We start from the raw sequence: 16,671 nt of genomic DNA, 5'->3' as shown, positions 1-16,671 counted from the left end.
CCTAGGATAGTGTCAGGGTTAGGGTTAGGGTTATCATCAGGCCTAGGATAGTGTTAGGGTTAGGGTTAGCATCAACCCTAGGATAGTGTTTGGGTTAGGGTTAGGGTTAGCATCAGCCCTAGGATAGTGTTAGGGTTAGGGTTAGCCTTAGCCCTAAGATAGTGTTAGAGTTAGGGTTAGGGTTAGCATCAGCCCTAGGATAGTGTTACGGTTAGGGTTAGGGTTAGCATCAGCCCTTGGAGAGTGTTAGGGTTAGGGTTAGGGCTAGCATCAGCCCTAGAATAGTGTTAGTGTTAGGGTTCGCATCAGCCCTAGGATAGTGTTAGTGTTAGGGTTAGCATCAGCCCTAGGATAGTGTTAGGGTTAGGGTTAGGGTTAGCATCAGGCCTAGGATAGTGTTAGTGTTAGGGTTAGCATCAGCCCTAGGATAGTGTTAGGGTTAGGGTTAGGGTTAGCATCCGCCCTAGGATAATGTTAGGGTTAGGGTTAGGGTTAGCATCAGCCCTAGGATAGTGTTAGTGTTAGGGTTAGCATCAGCCCTAGGATAGTGCTAGGGTTAGGGTTAGGGTTAGCATCGGCCCTAGGATAGTGTTAGGGTTAGGGTTAGGGTTAGCATCAACCCTAGGATAGTGTTAGGGTTAGGGTTAACATAAACCCTAGGATAGTGTTAGGGTTAGGGTTAGGGTTATCATCAGGCCTAGGATAGTGTTATGGTTAGGGTTAGGGTTAGCATCAGTTCAAGGATAGTGTTAGGGTTAGCGTTAGGGTTAGCATCTGCCCTAGGATAGTGTTAGGGTTAGGGTTAGGGTTAGCATCAGCCCAAGGATAGTGTTAGGGTTAGGGTTAGCATCAGCCCTAGGATAGTGTTAGGGTTAGGGTTAGGGTTAGCATCAGGCCCAGGATAGTGTTAGGGTTAGGGTTAGCATCAGCCCAAGGATAGTGTTAGGGTTAGCGTTAGGGTTAGCATCAGCCCTAGGATAGTGTTAGGGTTAGGGTTAGCATCAACCCTAGGATAGAGTTAGGGTTAGGGTTAGGGTTAGCATCAGGCCTAGGATAGTGTTATGGTTAGGATAAGCTTCAGCCCTAGGATAGTGTTAGGGTTAGGGTTCGGGTTAGCATCAGCCGTAGGATAGTGTTAGGGTTAGGGTTAGCCTCAGCCCTAAGATAGTGTTAGAGTTAGGGTTAGGGTTAGCATCAGCCCTAGGATAGTGTTAGGGTTAGGGTTAGGGTTAGCATCAGCCCTAGGATAGTGTTAGGGTTAGGGTTAGCATCAGCCCTAGGATAGTGTTAGGGTTATGGTTAGGGTTAGAATTAGGCCTAGGATAGTGTTAGGGTTAGGGTTAGCATCAGCCGTAGGATAGTGTTAGGGTTAGGGTTAGGGTTAGCATCAGCCGGAGGATAGTGTTAGGGTTAGGGTTAGCCTCAGCCCTAAGATAGTGTTAGAGTTAGGGTTAGGGTTAGCATCAGCCCTAGGATAGTGTTAGGGTTAGGGTTTGGGTTAGCATCAGCCCTTGGAGAGTGTTAGGGTTAGGGTTAGGGTTAGCATCAGCCCTAGGATAGTGTTAGTGTTAGGGTTAGCATCAGCCCTAGGATAGTGTTAGGGTTAGGGTTAGCATCAGCCCTAGGATAGTGTTAGGGTTAGGGTTAGGGTTAGCATCAGGCCTAGGATAGTGTTAGTGTTAGGGTTAGCATCAGCCCTAGGATAGTGTTAGGGTTAGGGTTAGGGTTAGCATCCGCCCTAGGATAATGTTAGGGTTAGGGTTAGGGTTAGCATCAGCCCTAGGATAGTGTTAGTGTTAGGGTTAGCATCAGCCCTAGGATAGTGTTAGGGTTAGGGTTAGGGTTAGCATGGGCCCTAGGATAGTGTTAGGGTTAGGGTTAGGGTTAGCATCAACCCTAGGATAGTGTTAGGGTTAGGGTTAACATAAACCCTAGGATAGTGTTAGGGTTAGGGTTAGGGTTATCATCAGGCCTAGGACAGTGTTATGGTTAGGGTTAGGGTTAGCATCAGTTCAAGGATAGTGTTAGGGTTAGCGTTAGGGTTAGCATCTGCCCTAGGATAGTGTTAGGGTTAGGGTTAGGGTTAGCATCAGCCCAAGGATAGTGTTAGGGTTAGGGTTAGCATCAGCCCTAGGATAGTGTTAGGGTTAGGGTTAGGGTTAGCATCAGGCCCAGGATAGTGTTAGGGTTAGGGTTAGCATCAGTCCAAGGATAGTGTTAGGGTTAGGGTTAGGGTTAGCATCAGCCCTAGGATAGTGTTAGGGTTAGGGTTAGCATCAACCCTAGGATAGTGTTTGGGTTAGGGTTAGGGTTAGCATCAGCCCTAGGATAGTGTTAGGGTTAGGGTTAGCCTGAGCCCTAGGAGAGTGTTAGGGTTAGGGATAGGGTTAGCATCAGGCCTAGGATAGTGTTAGGGTTAGGGTTAGGGTTAGCATCAGCCTTAGGATAGTGTTAGGGTTAGGGTTAGCATCAGCCCTAGGATAGTCTCAGGGTTAGGGTTAGGGTTATCATCAGGCCTAGGATAGTGTTAGGGTTAGGGTTAGCATCAGCTCTAGGATAGTGTTAGGGTTAGGGTTAGGGTTAGCATCAGCCCTAGGATAGTGTTAAGGTTAGGGTTAGCATCAGCCCTAGGATAGTGTTAGGGTTAGGGTTAGGGTTATCATCAGGCCTAGGATAGTGTTAGGGTTAGGGTTAGCATCAGCCCTAGGATAGTGTTAGGGTTAGCGTTAGGGTTAGCATCAGCCCTAGGATAGTGTTAGGGTTAGGGTTAGCATCAACCCTAGGATAGAGTTAGGGTTAGGGTTAGGGTTAGCATCAGGCCTAGGATAGTGTTATGGTTAGGATAAGCTTCAGCCCTAGGATAGTGTTAGGGTTAGGGTTCGGGTTAGCATCAGCCGTAGGATAGTGTTAGGGTTAGGGTTAGCCTCAGCCCTAAGATAGTGTTAGAGTTAGGGTTAGGGTTAGCATCAGCCCTAGGATAGTGTTAGGGTTAGGGTTAGGGTTAGCATCAGCCCTAGGATAGTGTTAGGGTTAGGGTTAGCATCAGCCCTAGGATAGTGTTAGGGTTATGGTTAGGGTTAGAATTAGGCCTAGGATAGTGTTAGGGTTAGGGTTAGCATCAGCCCTAGGATAGTGTTAGGGTTAGGGTTTGGGTTAGCATCAGCCCTTGGAGAGTGTTAGGGTTAGGGTTAGGGTTAGCATCAGCCCTAGGATAGTGTTAGTGTTAGGGTTAGCATCAGCCCTAGGATAGTGTTAGGGTTAGGGTTAGCATCAGCCCTAGGATAGTGTTAGGGTTAGGGTTAGGGTTAGCATCAGGCCTAGGATAGTGTTAGGGTTAGGGTTAGCATCAGCCCTAGGATAGTGTTAGGGTTAGGGTTAGGGTTAGCATCCGCCCTAGGATAATGTTAGGGTTAGGGTTAGGGTTAGCATCAGCCCTAGGATAGTGTTAGTGTTAGGGTTAGCATCAGCCCTAGGATAGTGTTAGGGTTAGGGTTAGGGTTAGCATCCGCCCTAGGATAGTGTTAGGGTTAGGGTTAGGGTTAGCATCAGCCCTAGAATAGTGTTAGGGTTAGGGTTAACATAAACCCTAGGATAGTGTTAGGGTTAGGGTTAGGGTTAGCATCTGCCCTAGGATAGTGTTAGGGTTAGGGTTAGGGTTAGCATCAGCCCAAGGATAGTGTTAGGGTTAGGGTTAGCATCAGCCCTAGGATAGTGTTAGGGTTAGGGTTAGGGTTAGCATCAGGCCCAGGATAGTGTTAGGGTTAGGGTTAGGGTTAGCATCAGTTCAAGGATAGTGTTAGGGTTAGCGTTAGGGTTAGCATCTGCCCTAGGATAGTGTTAGGGTTAGGGTTAGGGTTAGCATCAGCCCTAGGATAGTGTTAGTGTTAGGGTTAGCATCAGCCCTAGGATAGTGTTAGGGTTAGGGTTAGGGTTAGCATCAGCCCTAGGATAGTGTTAGGGTTAGGGTTAGCATCAGCCCTAGGTTAGTGTTAGTGTTAGGGTTAGGGTTAGCATCAGCCCTGGGATAGTGTTAGGGTTAGGGTTAGGGTTAGCATCAGGACCAGGATAGTGTTAGGGTTAGGGTTAGCATCAGCCCAAGGATAGTGTTAGGGTTAGGGATAGGGTTAGCATCAGCCCTAGGATAGTGTTAGGGTTAGGGTTAGCATCAACCCTAGGATAGTGTTTGGGTTAGGGTTAGGGTTAGCATCAGCCCTAGGATAGTGTTAGGGTTAGGGTTAGGGTTAGCATCAGCCCTAGGATAGTGTTAGTGTTAGGGTTAGCATCAGCCCTAGGATAGTGTTAGGGTTAGGGTTAGGGTTAGCATCAGCCCTAGGATAGTGTTAGGGTTAGGGTTAGCATCAGCCCTAGGTTAGTGTTAGTGTTATGGTTAGGGTTAGCATCAGCCCTAGGATAGTGTTAGGGTTAGGGTTAGGGTTAGCATCAGTTCAAGGATAGTGTTAGGGTTAGGGTTAGGGTTAGCGTCAGCCTTAGGATAGTGTTAGGGTTAGGGTTAGGGTTAGCATCAGGCCCAGGATAGTGTTAGGGTTAGGGTTAGCATCAGCCCAAGGATAGTGTCAGGGTTAGGGTTAGGGTTAGCATCAGCCCTAGGATAGTGTTAGGGTTAGGGTTAGCATCAACCCTAGGATAGTGTTTGGGTTAGGGTTAGGGTTAGCATCAGCCCTAGGATAGTGTTAGGGTTAGGGTTAGCCTGAGCCCTAGGAGAGTGTTAGGGTTAGGGATAGGGTTAGCATCAGGCCTAGGATAGTGTTAGGGTTAGGGTTAGCATCAGCCCTAGGATAGTGTTAGGGTTAGCGTTAGGGTTAGCATCAGCCCTAGGATAGTGTTAGGGTTAGGGTTAGCATCAACCCTAGGATAGAGTTAGGGTTAGGGTTAGGGTTAGCATCAGGCCTAGGATAGTGTTATGGTTAGGATAAGCTTCAGCCCTAGGATAGTGTTAGGGTTAGGGTTCGGGTTAGCATCAGCCGTAGGATAGTGTTAGGGTTAGGGTTAGCCTCAGCCCTAAAATAGTGTTAGAGTTAGGGTTAGGGTTAGCATCAGCCCTAGGATAGTGTTAGGGTTAGGGTTAGGGTTAGCATCAGCCCTAGGATAGTGTTAGGGTTAGGGTTAGCATCAGCCCTAGGATAGTGTTAGGGTTATGGTTAGGGTTAGAATTAGGCCTAGGATAGTGTTAGGGTTAGGGTTAGCATCAGCCCTAGGATAGTGTTAGGGTTAGGGTTAGGGTTAGCATCAGCCGTAGGATAGTGTTAGGGTTAGGGTTAGCCTCAGCCCTAAGATAGTGTTAGAGTTAGGGTTAGGGTTAGCATCAGCCCTAGGATAGTGTTAGGGTTAGGGTTTGGGTTAGCATCAGCCCTTGGAGAGTGTTAGGGTTAGGGTTAGGGTTAGCATCAGCCCTAGGATAGTGTTAGTGTTAGGGTTAGCATCAGCCCTAGGATAGTGTTAGGGTTAGGGTTAGCATCAGCCCTAGGATAGTGTTAGGGTTAGGGTTAGGGTTAGCATCAGGCCTAGGATAGTGTTAGGGTTAGGGTTAGCATCAGCCCTAGGATAGTGTTAGGGTTAGGGTTAGGGTTAGCATCCGCCCTAGGATAATGTTAGGGTTAGGGTTAGGGTTAGCATCAGCCCTAGGATAGTGTTAGTGTTAGGGTTAGCATCAGCCCTAGGATAGTGTTAGTGTTAGGGTTAGCATCAGCCCTAGGATAGTGTTAGGGTTAGGGTTAGGGTTAGCATCCGCCCTAGGATAGTGTTAGGGTTAGGGTTAGGGTTAGCATCAGCCCTAGAATAGTGTTAGGGTTAGGGTTAACATAAACCCTAGGATAGTGTTAGGGTTAGGGTTAGGGTTAGCATCTGCCCTAGGATAGTGTTAGGGTTAGGGTTAGGGTTAGCATCAGCCCAAGGATAGTGTTAGGGTTAGGGTTAGCATCAGCCCTAGGATAGTGTTAGGGTTAGGGTTAGGGTTAGCATCAGGCCCAGGATAGTGTTAGGGTTAGGGTTAGGGTTAGCATCAGTTCAAGGATAGTGTTAGGGTTAGCGTTAGGGTTAGCATCTGCCCTAGCATAGTGTTAGGGTTAGGGTTAGGGTTAGCATCAGCCCTAGGATAGTGTTAGTGTTAGGGTTAGCATCAGCCCTAGGATAGTGTTAGGGTTAGGGTTAGGGTTAGCATCAGCCCTAGGATAGTGTTAGGGTTAGGGTTAGCATCAGCCCTAGGTTAGTGTTAGTGTTAGGGTTAGGGTTAGCATCAGCCCTGGGATAGTGTTAGGGTTAGGGTTAGGGTTAGCATCAGGCCCAGGATAGTGTTAGGGTTAGGGTTAGCATCAGCCCAAGGATAGTGTTAGGGTTAGGGATAGGGTTAGCATCAGCCCTAGGATAGTGTTAGGGTTAGGGTTAGCATCAACCCTAGGATAGTGTTTGGGTTAGGGTTAGGGTTAGCATCAGCCCTAGGATAGTGTTAGGGTTAGGGTTAGGGTTAGCATCAGCCCTAGGATAGTGTTAGTGTTAGGGTTAGCATCAGCCCTAGGATAGTGTTAGGGTTAGGGTTAGGGTTAGCATCAGCCCTAGGATAGTGTTAGGGTTAGGGTTAGCATCAGCCCTAGGTTAGTGTTAGTGTTAGGGTTAGGGTTAGCATCAGCCCTAGGATAGTGTTAGGGTTAGGGTTAGGGTTAGCATCAGTTCAAGGATAGTGTTAGGGTTAGCGTTAGGGTTAGCATCAGCCCTAGGATAGTGTTAGGGTTAGGGTTAGGGTTAGCATCAGCCCTAGGATAGTGTTAGGGTTAGGGTTAGCATCAGCCCTAGGATAGTGTTAGGGTTATGGTTAGGGTTAGCATCAGGCCTAGGATAGTGTTAGGGTTAGGGTTAGCATCAGCCCTAGGATAGTGTTAGGGTTAGGGTTAGGGTTAGCATCAGTCGTACGATAGTGTTAGGGTTAGGGTTAGCCTCAGCCCTAAGATAGTGTTAGAGTTAGGGTTAGGGTTAGCATCAGCCCTAGGATAGTGTTAGGGTTAGGGTTAGGGTTAGCATCAGCCCTTGGAGAGTGTTAGGGTTAGGGTTAGGGTTAGCATCAGCCCTAGGATAGTGTTAGTGTTAGGGTTAGCATCAGCCCTAGGATAGTGTTAGTGTTAGGGTTAGCATCAGCCCTAGGATAGTGTTAGGGTTAGGGTTAGGGTTAGCATCAGGCCCAGGATAGTGTTAGGGTTAGGGTTCGGGTTAGCATCAGCCGTAGGATAGTGTTAGGGTTAGGGTTAGCCTCAGCCCTAAGATAGTGTTAGAGTTAGGGTTAGGGTTAGCATCAGCCCTAGGATAGTGTTAGGGTTAGGGTTAGGGTTAGCATCAGCCCTAGGATAGTGTTAGGGTTAGGGTTAGCATAAGCCCTAGGATAGTGTTAGGGTTAGGGTTAGGGTTAGCAGCAGGCCTAGGATAGTGTTAGGGTTAGGGTTAGCATCAGCCCTGGGATAGTGTTAGGGTTAGGGTTAGGGTTAGCATCAGCCGTAGGATAGTGTTAGGGTTATGGTTAGCCTCAGCCCTAAGATAGTGTTAGAGTTAGGGTTAGGGTTAGCATCAGCCCTAGGATAGTGTTAGGGTTAGGGTTAGGGTTAGCATCAGCCCTTGGAGAGTGTTAGGGTTAGGGTTAGGGCTAGCATCAGCCCTAGGATAGTGTTAGTGTTAGGGTTAGCATCAGCCCTAGGATAGTGTTAGGGTTAGGGTTAGCATCAGCCCTAGGATAGTGTTAGGGTTAGGGTTAGGGTTAGCATCAGGCCTAGGATAGTGTTAGTGTTAGGGTTAGCATCAGCCCTAGGATAGTGTTAGGGTTAGGGTTAGGGTTAGCATCCGCCCTAGGATAATGTTAGGGTTAGGGTTAGGGTTAGCATCAGCCCTAGGATAGTGTTAGTGTTAGGGTTAGCATCAGCCCTAGGATAGTGTTAGGGTTAGGGTTAGGGTTAGCATCGGCCCTAGGATAGTGTTAGGGTTAGGGTTAGGGTTAGCATCAACCCTAGGATAGTGTTAGGGTTAGGGTTAACATAAACCCTAGGATAGTGTTAGGGTTAGGGTTAGGGTTATCATCAGGCCTAGGATAGTGTTATGGTTAGGGTTAGGGTTAGCATCAGTTCAAGGATAGTGTTAGGGTTAGCGTTAGGGTTAGCATCTGCCCTAGGATAGTGTTAGGGTTAGGGTTAGGGTTAGCATCAGCCCAAGGATAGTGTTAGGGTTAGGGTTAGCATCAGCCCTAGGATAGTGTTAGGGTTAGGGTTAGGGTTAGAATCAGGCCCAGGATAGTGTTAGGGTTAGGGTTAGCATCAGCCCAAGGATAGTGTTAGGGTTAGGGTTAGGGTTAGCATCAGCCCTAGGATAGTGTTAGGGTTAGGGTTAGCCTGAGCCTTAGGAGAGTGTTAGGGTTAGGGATAGGGTTAGCATCAGGCCTAGGATAGTGTTAGGGTTAGGGTTAGGGTTAGCATCAGCCTTAGGATAGTGTTAGGGTTAGGGTTAGCATCAGCCCTAGGATAGTCTCAGGGTTAGGGTTAGGGTTATTATCAGGCCTAGGATAGTGTTAGGGTTAGGGTTAGCATCAGCTCTAGGATAGTGTTAGGGTTAGGGTTAGGGTTAGCATCAGCCCTAGGATAGTGTTAAGGTTAGGGTTAGGGTTATCATCAGGCCTAGGATAGTTGAGGGCTAGGGTTAGCATCAGACTTAGGATAGTGTTAGGGTTAGGGTTAGGGTTAGCATCAGCCTTAGGATAGTGTTAGGGTTAGGGTTAGCATCAGCCCTAGGATCGTGTTAGGGTTAGCGTTAGGGTTAGCATCAGCCATAGGATAGTGTTAGGGTTAGGGTTAGCCTCAGGCCTAAGATAGTGTTAGAGTTAGGGTTAGGGTTAGCATCAGCCCTAGGATAGTGTTAGGGTTAGGGTTAGGGTTAGCATCAGCCCTTGGAGAGTGTTAGGGTTAGGGTTAGGGTTAGCATCAGCCCTAGGATAGTGTTAGTGTTAGGGTTAGCATCAGCCCTAGGATAGTGTTAGGGTTAGGGTTAGCATCAGCCCTAGGATAGTGTTAGGGTTAGGGTTAGGGTTAGCATCAGGCCTAGGATAGTGTTAGTGTTAGGGTTAGCATCAGCCCTAGGATAGTGTTAGGGTTAGGGTTAGGGTTAGCATCCGCCCTAGGATAATGTTAGGGTTAGGGTTAGGGTTAGCATCAGCCCTAGGATAGTGTTAGTGTTAGGGTTAGCATCAGCCCTAGGATAGTGTTAGGGTTAGGGTTAGGGTTAGCATCCGCCCTAGGATAGTGTTAGGGTTAGGGTTAGGGTTAGCATCAGCCCTAGGATAGTGTGAGGGTTAGGGTTAACATAAATCCTAGGATAGTGTTAGGGTTAGGGTTAGGGTTATCATCAGACCTAGGATACTGTTAGGGTTAGGGTTAGGGTTAGCATCAGTTCAAGGATAGTGTTAGGGTTAGGGTTAGGGTTAGCATCAGCCCTAGGATAGTGTTAGGGTTAGGGTTAGGGTTAGCATCAGGCCCAGGATAGTGTTAGGGTTAGGGTTAGCATCAGCCCAAGGATAGTGTTAGGGTTAGGGTTAGGGTTAGCATCAGCCCTAGGATAGTGTTAGGGTTAGGGTTAGCATCAACCCTAGGATAGTGTTTGGGTTAGGGTTAGGGTTAGCATCAGCCCTAGGATAGCGTTAGGGTTAGGGTTACCCTCAGTCCTAGGAGAGTGTTAGGATTAGGGATAGGGTTAGCATCAGGCCTAGGATAGTGTTAGGGTTAGGGTTAGCATCAGCCCTAGGGTAGTGTTAGGGTTAGGGTTAGCATCAGCCCTAGGATAGTGTCAGGGTTAGGGTTAGGGTTATCATCAGGCCTAGGATAGTGTTAGGGTTAGGGTTAGCATCAGCCCTAGGATAGTGTTAGGGTTAGGGTTAGCAACAGCCCTAGGATAGTGTCAGGGTTAGGATTTGGGTTATCATCAGGCCTAGGATAGTGTTACGGTTAGGGTTAGCATCAGCTCTAGGATAGTGTTAGGGTTAGGGTTAGGGTTAGCATCAGCCCTAGGATAGTGTTAAGGTTAGGGTTAGGGTTATCATCAGGCCTAGGATAGTGTGAGGGCTAGGGTTAGCATCAGACTTAGGATAGTGTTAGGGTTAGGGTTAGGGTTATCATCAGGCCTAGGATAGTGTTATGGTTAGGGTTAGCATAAGCCCTAGGATAGTGTTAGGGTTAGGGTTCGGGTTAGCATCAGCCGTAGGATAGTGTTAGGGTTAGGGTTAGCCTCAACCCTAAGATAGTGTTAGAGTTAGGGTTAGGGTTAGCATCAGCCCTAGGATAGTGTTAGGGTTAGGGTTAGGGTTAGCATCAGCCCTAGGATAGTGTTAGGGTTAGGGTTAGCATCAGCCCTAGGATAGTGTTAGGGTTAGGTTTAGGGTTAGCATCAGGCCTAGGATAGTGTTAGAGTTAGGGTTAGCATCAGCCCTGGGATAGTGTTAGGGTTAGGGTTAGGGTTAGCATCAGCCGTAGGATAGTGTTAGGGTTATGGTTAGCTTCAGCCCTAAGATAGTGTTAGAGTTAGGGTTAGGGTTAGCATCAGCCCTAGGATAGTGTTACGGTTAGGGTTAGGGTTAGCATCAGCCCTTGGAGAGTGTTAGGGTTAGGGTTAGGGCTAGCATCAGCCCTAGGATAGTGTTAGTGTTAGGGTTCGCATCAGCCCTAGGATAGTGTTAGTGTTAGGGTTAGCATCAGCCCTAGGATAGTGTTAGGGTTAGGGTTAGGGTTAGCATCAGGCCTAGGATAGTGTTAGTGTTAGGGTTAGCATCAGCCCTAGGATAGTGTTAGTGTTAGGGTTCGCATCAGCCCTAGGATAGTGTTAGTGTTAGGGTTAGCATCAGCCCTAGGATAGTGTTAGGGTTAGGTTTAGGGTTAGCATCCGCCCTAGGATAATGTTAGGGTTAGGGTTAGGGTTAGCATCAGCCCTAGGATAGTGTTAGTGTTAGGGTTAGCATCAGCCCTAGGATAGTGTTAGGGTTAGGGTTAGGGTTAGCATCGGCCCTAGGATAGTGTTAGGGTTAGGGTTAGGGTTAGCATCAACCCTAGGATAGTGTTAGGGTTAGGGTTAACATAAACCCTAGGATAGTGTTAGGGTTAGGGTTAGGGTTATCATCAGGCCTAGGATAGTGTTATGGTTAGGGTTAGGGTTAGCATCAGTTCAAGGATAGTGTTAGGGTTAGCGTTAGGGTTAGCATCTGCCCTAGGATAGTGTTAGGGTTAGGATTAGGGTTAGCATCAGCCCAAGGATAGTGTTAGGGTTAGGGTTAGCATCAGCCCTAGGATAGTGTTAGGGTTAGGGTTAGGGTTAGCATCAGGCCCAGGATAGTGTTAGGGTTAGGGTTAGCATCAGCCCAAGGATAGTGTTAGGGTTAGGGTTAGGGTTAGCATCAGCCCTAGGATAGTGTTAGGGTTAGGGTTAGCATCAACCCTAGGATAGTGTTTGGGTTAGGGTTAGGGTTAGCATCAGCCCTAGGATAGTGTTAGGGTTAGGGTTAGCCTGAGCCCTAGGAGAGTGTTAGGGTTAGGGATAGGGTTAGCATCAGGCCTATGATAGTGTTAGGGTTAGGGTTAGGGTTAGCATCAGCCTTAGGATAGTGTTAGGGTTAGGGTTAGCATCAGACCTAGGATAGTCTCAGGGTTAGGGTTAGGGTTATCATCAGGCCTAGGATAGTGTTAGGGTTAGGGTTAGCATCAGCTCTAGGATAGTGTTAGGGTTAGGGTTAGGGTTAGCATCAGCCCTAGGATAGTGTTAAGGTTAGGGTTAGCATCAGCCCTAGGATAGTGTTAGGGTTAGGGTTAGGGTTATCATCAGGCCTAGGATAGTGTTAGGGTTAGGGTTAGCATCAGCCCTAGGATAGTGTTAGGGTTAGCGTTAGGGTTAGCATCAGCCCTAGGATAGTGTTAGGGTTAGGGTTAGCATCAACCCTAGGATAGAGTTAGGGTTAGGGTTAGGGTTAGCATCAGGCCTAGGATAGTGTTATGGTTAGGATAAGCATCAGCCCTAGGATAGTGTTAGGGTTAGGGTTCGGGTTAGGATCAGCCGTAGGATAGTGTTAGGGTTAGGGTTAGCCTCAGCCCTAAGATAGTGTTAGAGTTAGGGTTAGGGTTAGCATCAGCCCTAGGATAGTGTTAGGGTTAGGGTTAGGGTTAGCATCAGCCCTAGGATAGTGTTAGGGTTAGGGTTAGCATCAGCCCTAGGATAGTGTTAGGGTTATGGTTAGGGTGAGAATTAGGCCTAGGATAGTGTTAGGGTTAGGGTTACCATCAGCCCTAGGATAGTGTTAGGGTTAGGGTTAGGGTTAGCATCAGCCGTAGGATAGTGTTAGGGTTAGGGTTAGCCTCAGCACTAAGATAGTGTTAGAGTTAGGGTTAGGGTTAGCATCAGCCCTAGGATAGTGTTAGGGTTAGGGTTTGGGTTAGCATCAGCCCTTGGAGAGTGTTAGGGTTAGGGTTAGGGTTAGCATCAGCCCTAGGATAGTGTTAGTGTTAGGGTTAGCATCAGCCCTAGGATAGTGTTAGGGTTAGGGTTAGCATCAGCCCTAGGATAGTGTTAGGGTTAGGGTTAGGGTTAGCATCAGGCCTAGGATAGTGTTAGGGTTAGGGTTAGCATCAGCCCTAGGATAGTGTTAGGGTTAGGGTTAGGGTTAGCATCCGCCCTAGGATAATGTTAGTGTTAGGGTTAGGGTTAGCATCAGCCCTAGGATAGTGTTAGTGTTAGGGTTAGCATCAGCCCTAGGATAGTGTTAGGGTTAGGGTTAGGGTTAGCATCCGCCCTAGGATAGTGTTAGGGTTAGGGTTAGGGTTAGCATCAGCCCTAGGATAGTGTTAGTGTTAGGGTTAGCATCAGCCCTAGGATAGTGTTAGGGTTAGGGTTAGGGTTAGCATCAGCCCTAGGATAGTGTTAGGGTTAGGGTTAGCATCAGCCCTAGGATAGTGTGAGGGTTAGGGTTAACATAAATCCTAGGATAGTGTTAGGGTTAGGGTTAGGGTTATCATCAGACCTAGGATACTGTTAGGGTTAGGGTTAGGGTTAGCATCAGTTCAAGGATAGTGTTAGGGTTAGGGTTAGGGTTAGCATCAGCCCTAGGATAGTGTTAGGGTTAGGGTTAGGGTTAGCATCAGGCCCAGGATAGTGTTAGGGTTAGGGTTAGCATCAGCCCAAGGATAGTGTTAGGGTTAGGGTTAGGGTTAGCATCAGCCCTAGGATAGTGTTAGGGTTAGGGTTAGCATCAACCCTAGGATAGTGTTTGGGTTAGGGTTAGGGTTAGCATCAGCCCTAGGATAGCGTTAGGGTTAGGGTTACCCTCAGTCCTAGGAGAGTGTTAGGATTAGGGATAGGGTTAGCATCAGGCCTAGGATAGTGTTAGGGTTAGGGTTAGCATCAGCCCTAGGGTAGTGTTAGGGTTAGGGTTAGCATCAGCCCTAGGATAGTGTCAGGGTTAGGGTTAGGGTTATCATCAGGCCTAGGATAGTGTTAGGGTTAGGGTTAGCATCAGCCCTAGGATAGTGTTAGGGTTAGGGTTAGCAACAGCCCTAGGATAGTGTCAGGGTTAGGATTTGGGTTATCATCAGGCCTAGGATAGTGTTACGGTTAGGGTTAGCATCAGCTCTAGGATAGTGTTAGGGTTAGGGTTAGGGTTAGCATCAGCCCTAGGATAGTGTTAAGGTTAGGGTTAGGGTTATCATCAGGCCTAGGATAGTGTGAGGGCTAGGGTTAGCATCAGACTTAGGATAGTGTTAGGGTTAGGGTTAGGGTTATCATCAGGCCTAGGATAGTGTTATGGTTAGGGTTAGCATAAGCCCTAGGATAGTGTTAGGGTTAGGGTTCGGGTTAGCATCAGCCGTAGGATAGTGTTAGGGTTAGGGTTAGCCTCAACCCTAAGATAGTGTTAGAGTTAGGGTTAGGGTTAGCATCAGCCCTAGGATAGTGTTAGGGTTAGGGTTAGGGTTAGCATCAGCCCTAGGATAGTGTTAGGGTTAGGGTTAGCATCAGCCCTAGGATAGTGTTAGGGTTAGGTTTAGGGTTAGCATCAGGCCTAGGATAGTGTTAGAGTTAGGGTTAGCATCAGCCCTGGGATAGTGTTAGGGTTAGGGTTAGGGTTAGCATCAGCCGTAGGATAGTGTTAGGGTTATGGTTAGCCTCAGCCCTAAGATAGTGTTAGAGTTAGGGTTAGGGTTAGCATCAGCCCTAGGATAGTGTTACGGTTAGGGTTAGGGTTAGCATCAGCCCTTGGAGAGTGTTAGGGTTAGGGTTAGGGCTAGCATCAGCCCTAGGATAGTGTTAGTGTTAGGGTTCGCATCAGCCCTAGGATAGTGTTAGTGTTAGGGTTAGCATCAGCCCTAGGATAGTGTTAGGGTTAGGGTTAGGGTTAGCATCAGGCCTAGGATAGTGTTAGTGTTAGGGTTAGCATCAGCCCTAGGATAGTGTTAGTGTTAGGGTTCGCATCAGCCCTAGGATAGTGTTAGTGTTAGGGTTAGCATCAGCCCTAGGATAGTGTTAGGGTTAGGTTTAGGGTTAGCATCCGCCCTAGGATAATGTTAGGGTTAGGGTTAGGGTTAGCATCAGCCCTAGGATAGTGTTAGTGTTAGGGTTAGCATCAGCCCTAGGATAGTGTTAGGGTTAGGGTTAGGGTTAGCATCGGCCCTAGGATAGTGTTAGGGTTAGGGTTAGGGTTAGCATCAACCCTAGGATAGTGTTAGGGTTAGGGTTAACATAAACCCTAGGATAGTGTTAGGGTTAGGGTTAGGGTTATCATCAGGCCTAGGATAGTGTTATGGTTAGGGTTAGGGTTAGCATCAGTTCAAGGATAGTGTTAGGGTTAGCGTTAGGGTTAGCATCTGCCCTAGGATAGTGTTAGGGTTAGGATTAGGGTTAGCATCAGCCCAAGGATAGTGTTAGGGTTAGGGTTAGCATCAGCCCTAGGATAGTGTTAGGGTTAGGGTTAGGGTTAGCATCAGGCCCAGGATAGTGTTAGGGTTAGGGTTAGCATCAGCCCAAGGATAGTGTTAGGGTTAGGGTTAGGGTTAGCATCAGCCCTAGGATAGTGTTAGGGTTAGGGTTAGCATCAACCCTAGGATAGTGTTTGGGTTAGGGTTAGGGTTAGCATCAGCCCTAGGATAGTGTTAGGGTTAGGGTTAGCCTGAGCCCTAGGAGAGTGTTAGGGTTAGGGATAGGGTTAGCATCAGGCCTATGATAGTGTTAGGGTTAGGGTTAGGGTTAGCATCAGCCTTAGGATAGTGTTAGGGTTAGGGTTAGCATCAGCCCTAGGATAGTCTCAGGGTTAGGGTTAGGGTTATCATCAGGCCTAGGATAGTGTTAGGGTTAGGGTTAGCATCAGCTCTAGGATAGTGTTAGGGTTAGGGTTAGGGTTAGCATCAGCCCTAGGATAGTGTTAAGGTTAGGGTTAGCATCAGCCCTAGGATAGTGTTAGGGTTAGGGTTAGGGTTATCATCAGGCCTAGGATAGTGTTAGGGTTAGGGTTAGCATCAGCCCTAGGATAGTGTTAGTGTTAGCGTTAGGGTTAGCATCAGCCCTAGGATAGTGTTAGGGTTAGGGTTAGCATCAACCCTAGGATAGAGTTAGGGTTAGGGTTAGGGTTAGCATCAGGCCTAGGATAGTGTTATGGTTAGGATAAGCATCAGCCCTAGGATAGTGTTAGGGTTAGGGTTCGGGTTAGGATCAGCCGTAGGATAGTGTTAGGGTTAGGGTTAGCCTCAGCCCTAAGATAGTGTTAGAGTTAGGGTTAGGGTTAGCATCAGCCCTAGGATAGTGTTAGGGTTAGGGTTAGGGTTAGCATCAGCCCTAGGATAGTGTTAGGGTTAGGGTTAGCATCAGCCCTAGGATAGTGTTAGGGTTATGGTTAGGGTGAGAATTAGGCCTAGGATAGTGTTAGGGTTAGGGTTACCATCAGCCCTAGGATAGTGTTAGGGTTAGGGTTAGGGTTAGCATCAGCCGTAGGATAGTGTTAGGGTTAGGGTTAGCCTCAGCACTAAGATAGTGTTAGAGTTAGGGTTAGGGTTAGCATCAGCCCTAGGATAGTGTTAGGGTTAGGGTTTGGGTTAGCATCAGCCCTTGGAGAGTGTTAGGGTTAGGGTTAGGGTTAGCATCAGCCCTAGGATAGTGTTAGTGTTAGGGTTAGCATCAGCCCTAGGATAGTGTTAGGGTTAGGGTTAGCATCAGCCCTAGGATAGTGTTAGGGTTAGGGTTAGGGTTAGCATCAGGCCTAGGATAGTGTTAGGGTTAGGGTTAGCATCAGCCCTAGGATAGTGTTAGGGTTAGGGTTAGGGTTAGCATCCGCCCTAGGATAATGTTAGTGTTAGGGTTAGGGTTAGCATCAGCCCTAGGATAGTGTTAGTGTTAGGGTTAGCATCTGCCCTAGGATAGTGTTAGGGTTAGGGTTAGGGTTAGCATCCGCCCTAGGATAGTGTTAGGGTTAGGGTTAGGGTTAGCATCAGCCCTAGGATAGTGTTAGTGTTAGGGTTAGCATCAGCCCTAGGATAGTGTTAGGGTTAGGGTTAGGGTTAGCATCAGCCCTAGGATAGTGTTAGGGTTAGGGTTAGCATCAGCCCTAGGTTAGTGTTAGTGTTAGGGTTAGGGTTAGCATCAGCCCTGGGATAGTGTTAGGGTTAGGGTTAG

The sequence above is a fragment of the Lemur catta genome, chromosome 7, assembly GCF_020740605.2.
Source record: "Lemur catta isolate mLemCat1 chromosome 7, mLemCat1.pri, whole genome shotgun sequence".
Lineage (NCBI taxonomy): Eukaryota > Metazoa > Chordata > Mammalia > Primates > Lemuridae > Lemur > Lemur catta.
The sequence above is the reverse complement of the archived record's forward strand: the minus strand, read 5'-3'. Positions refer to the sequence as shown.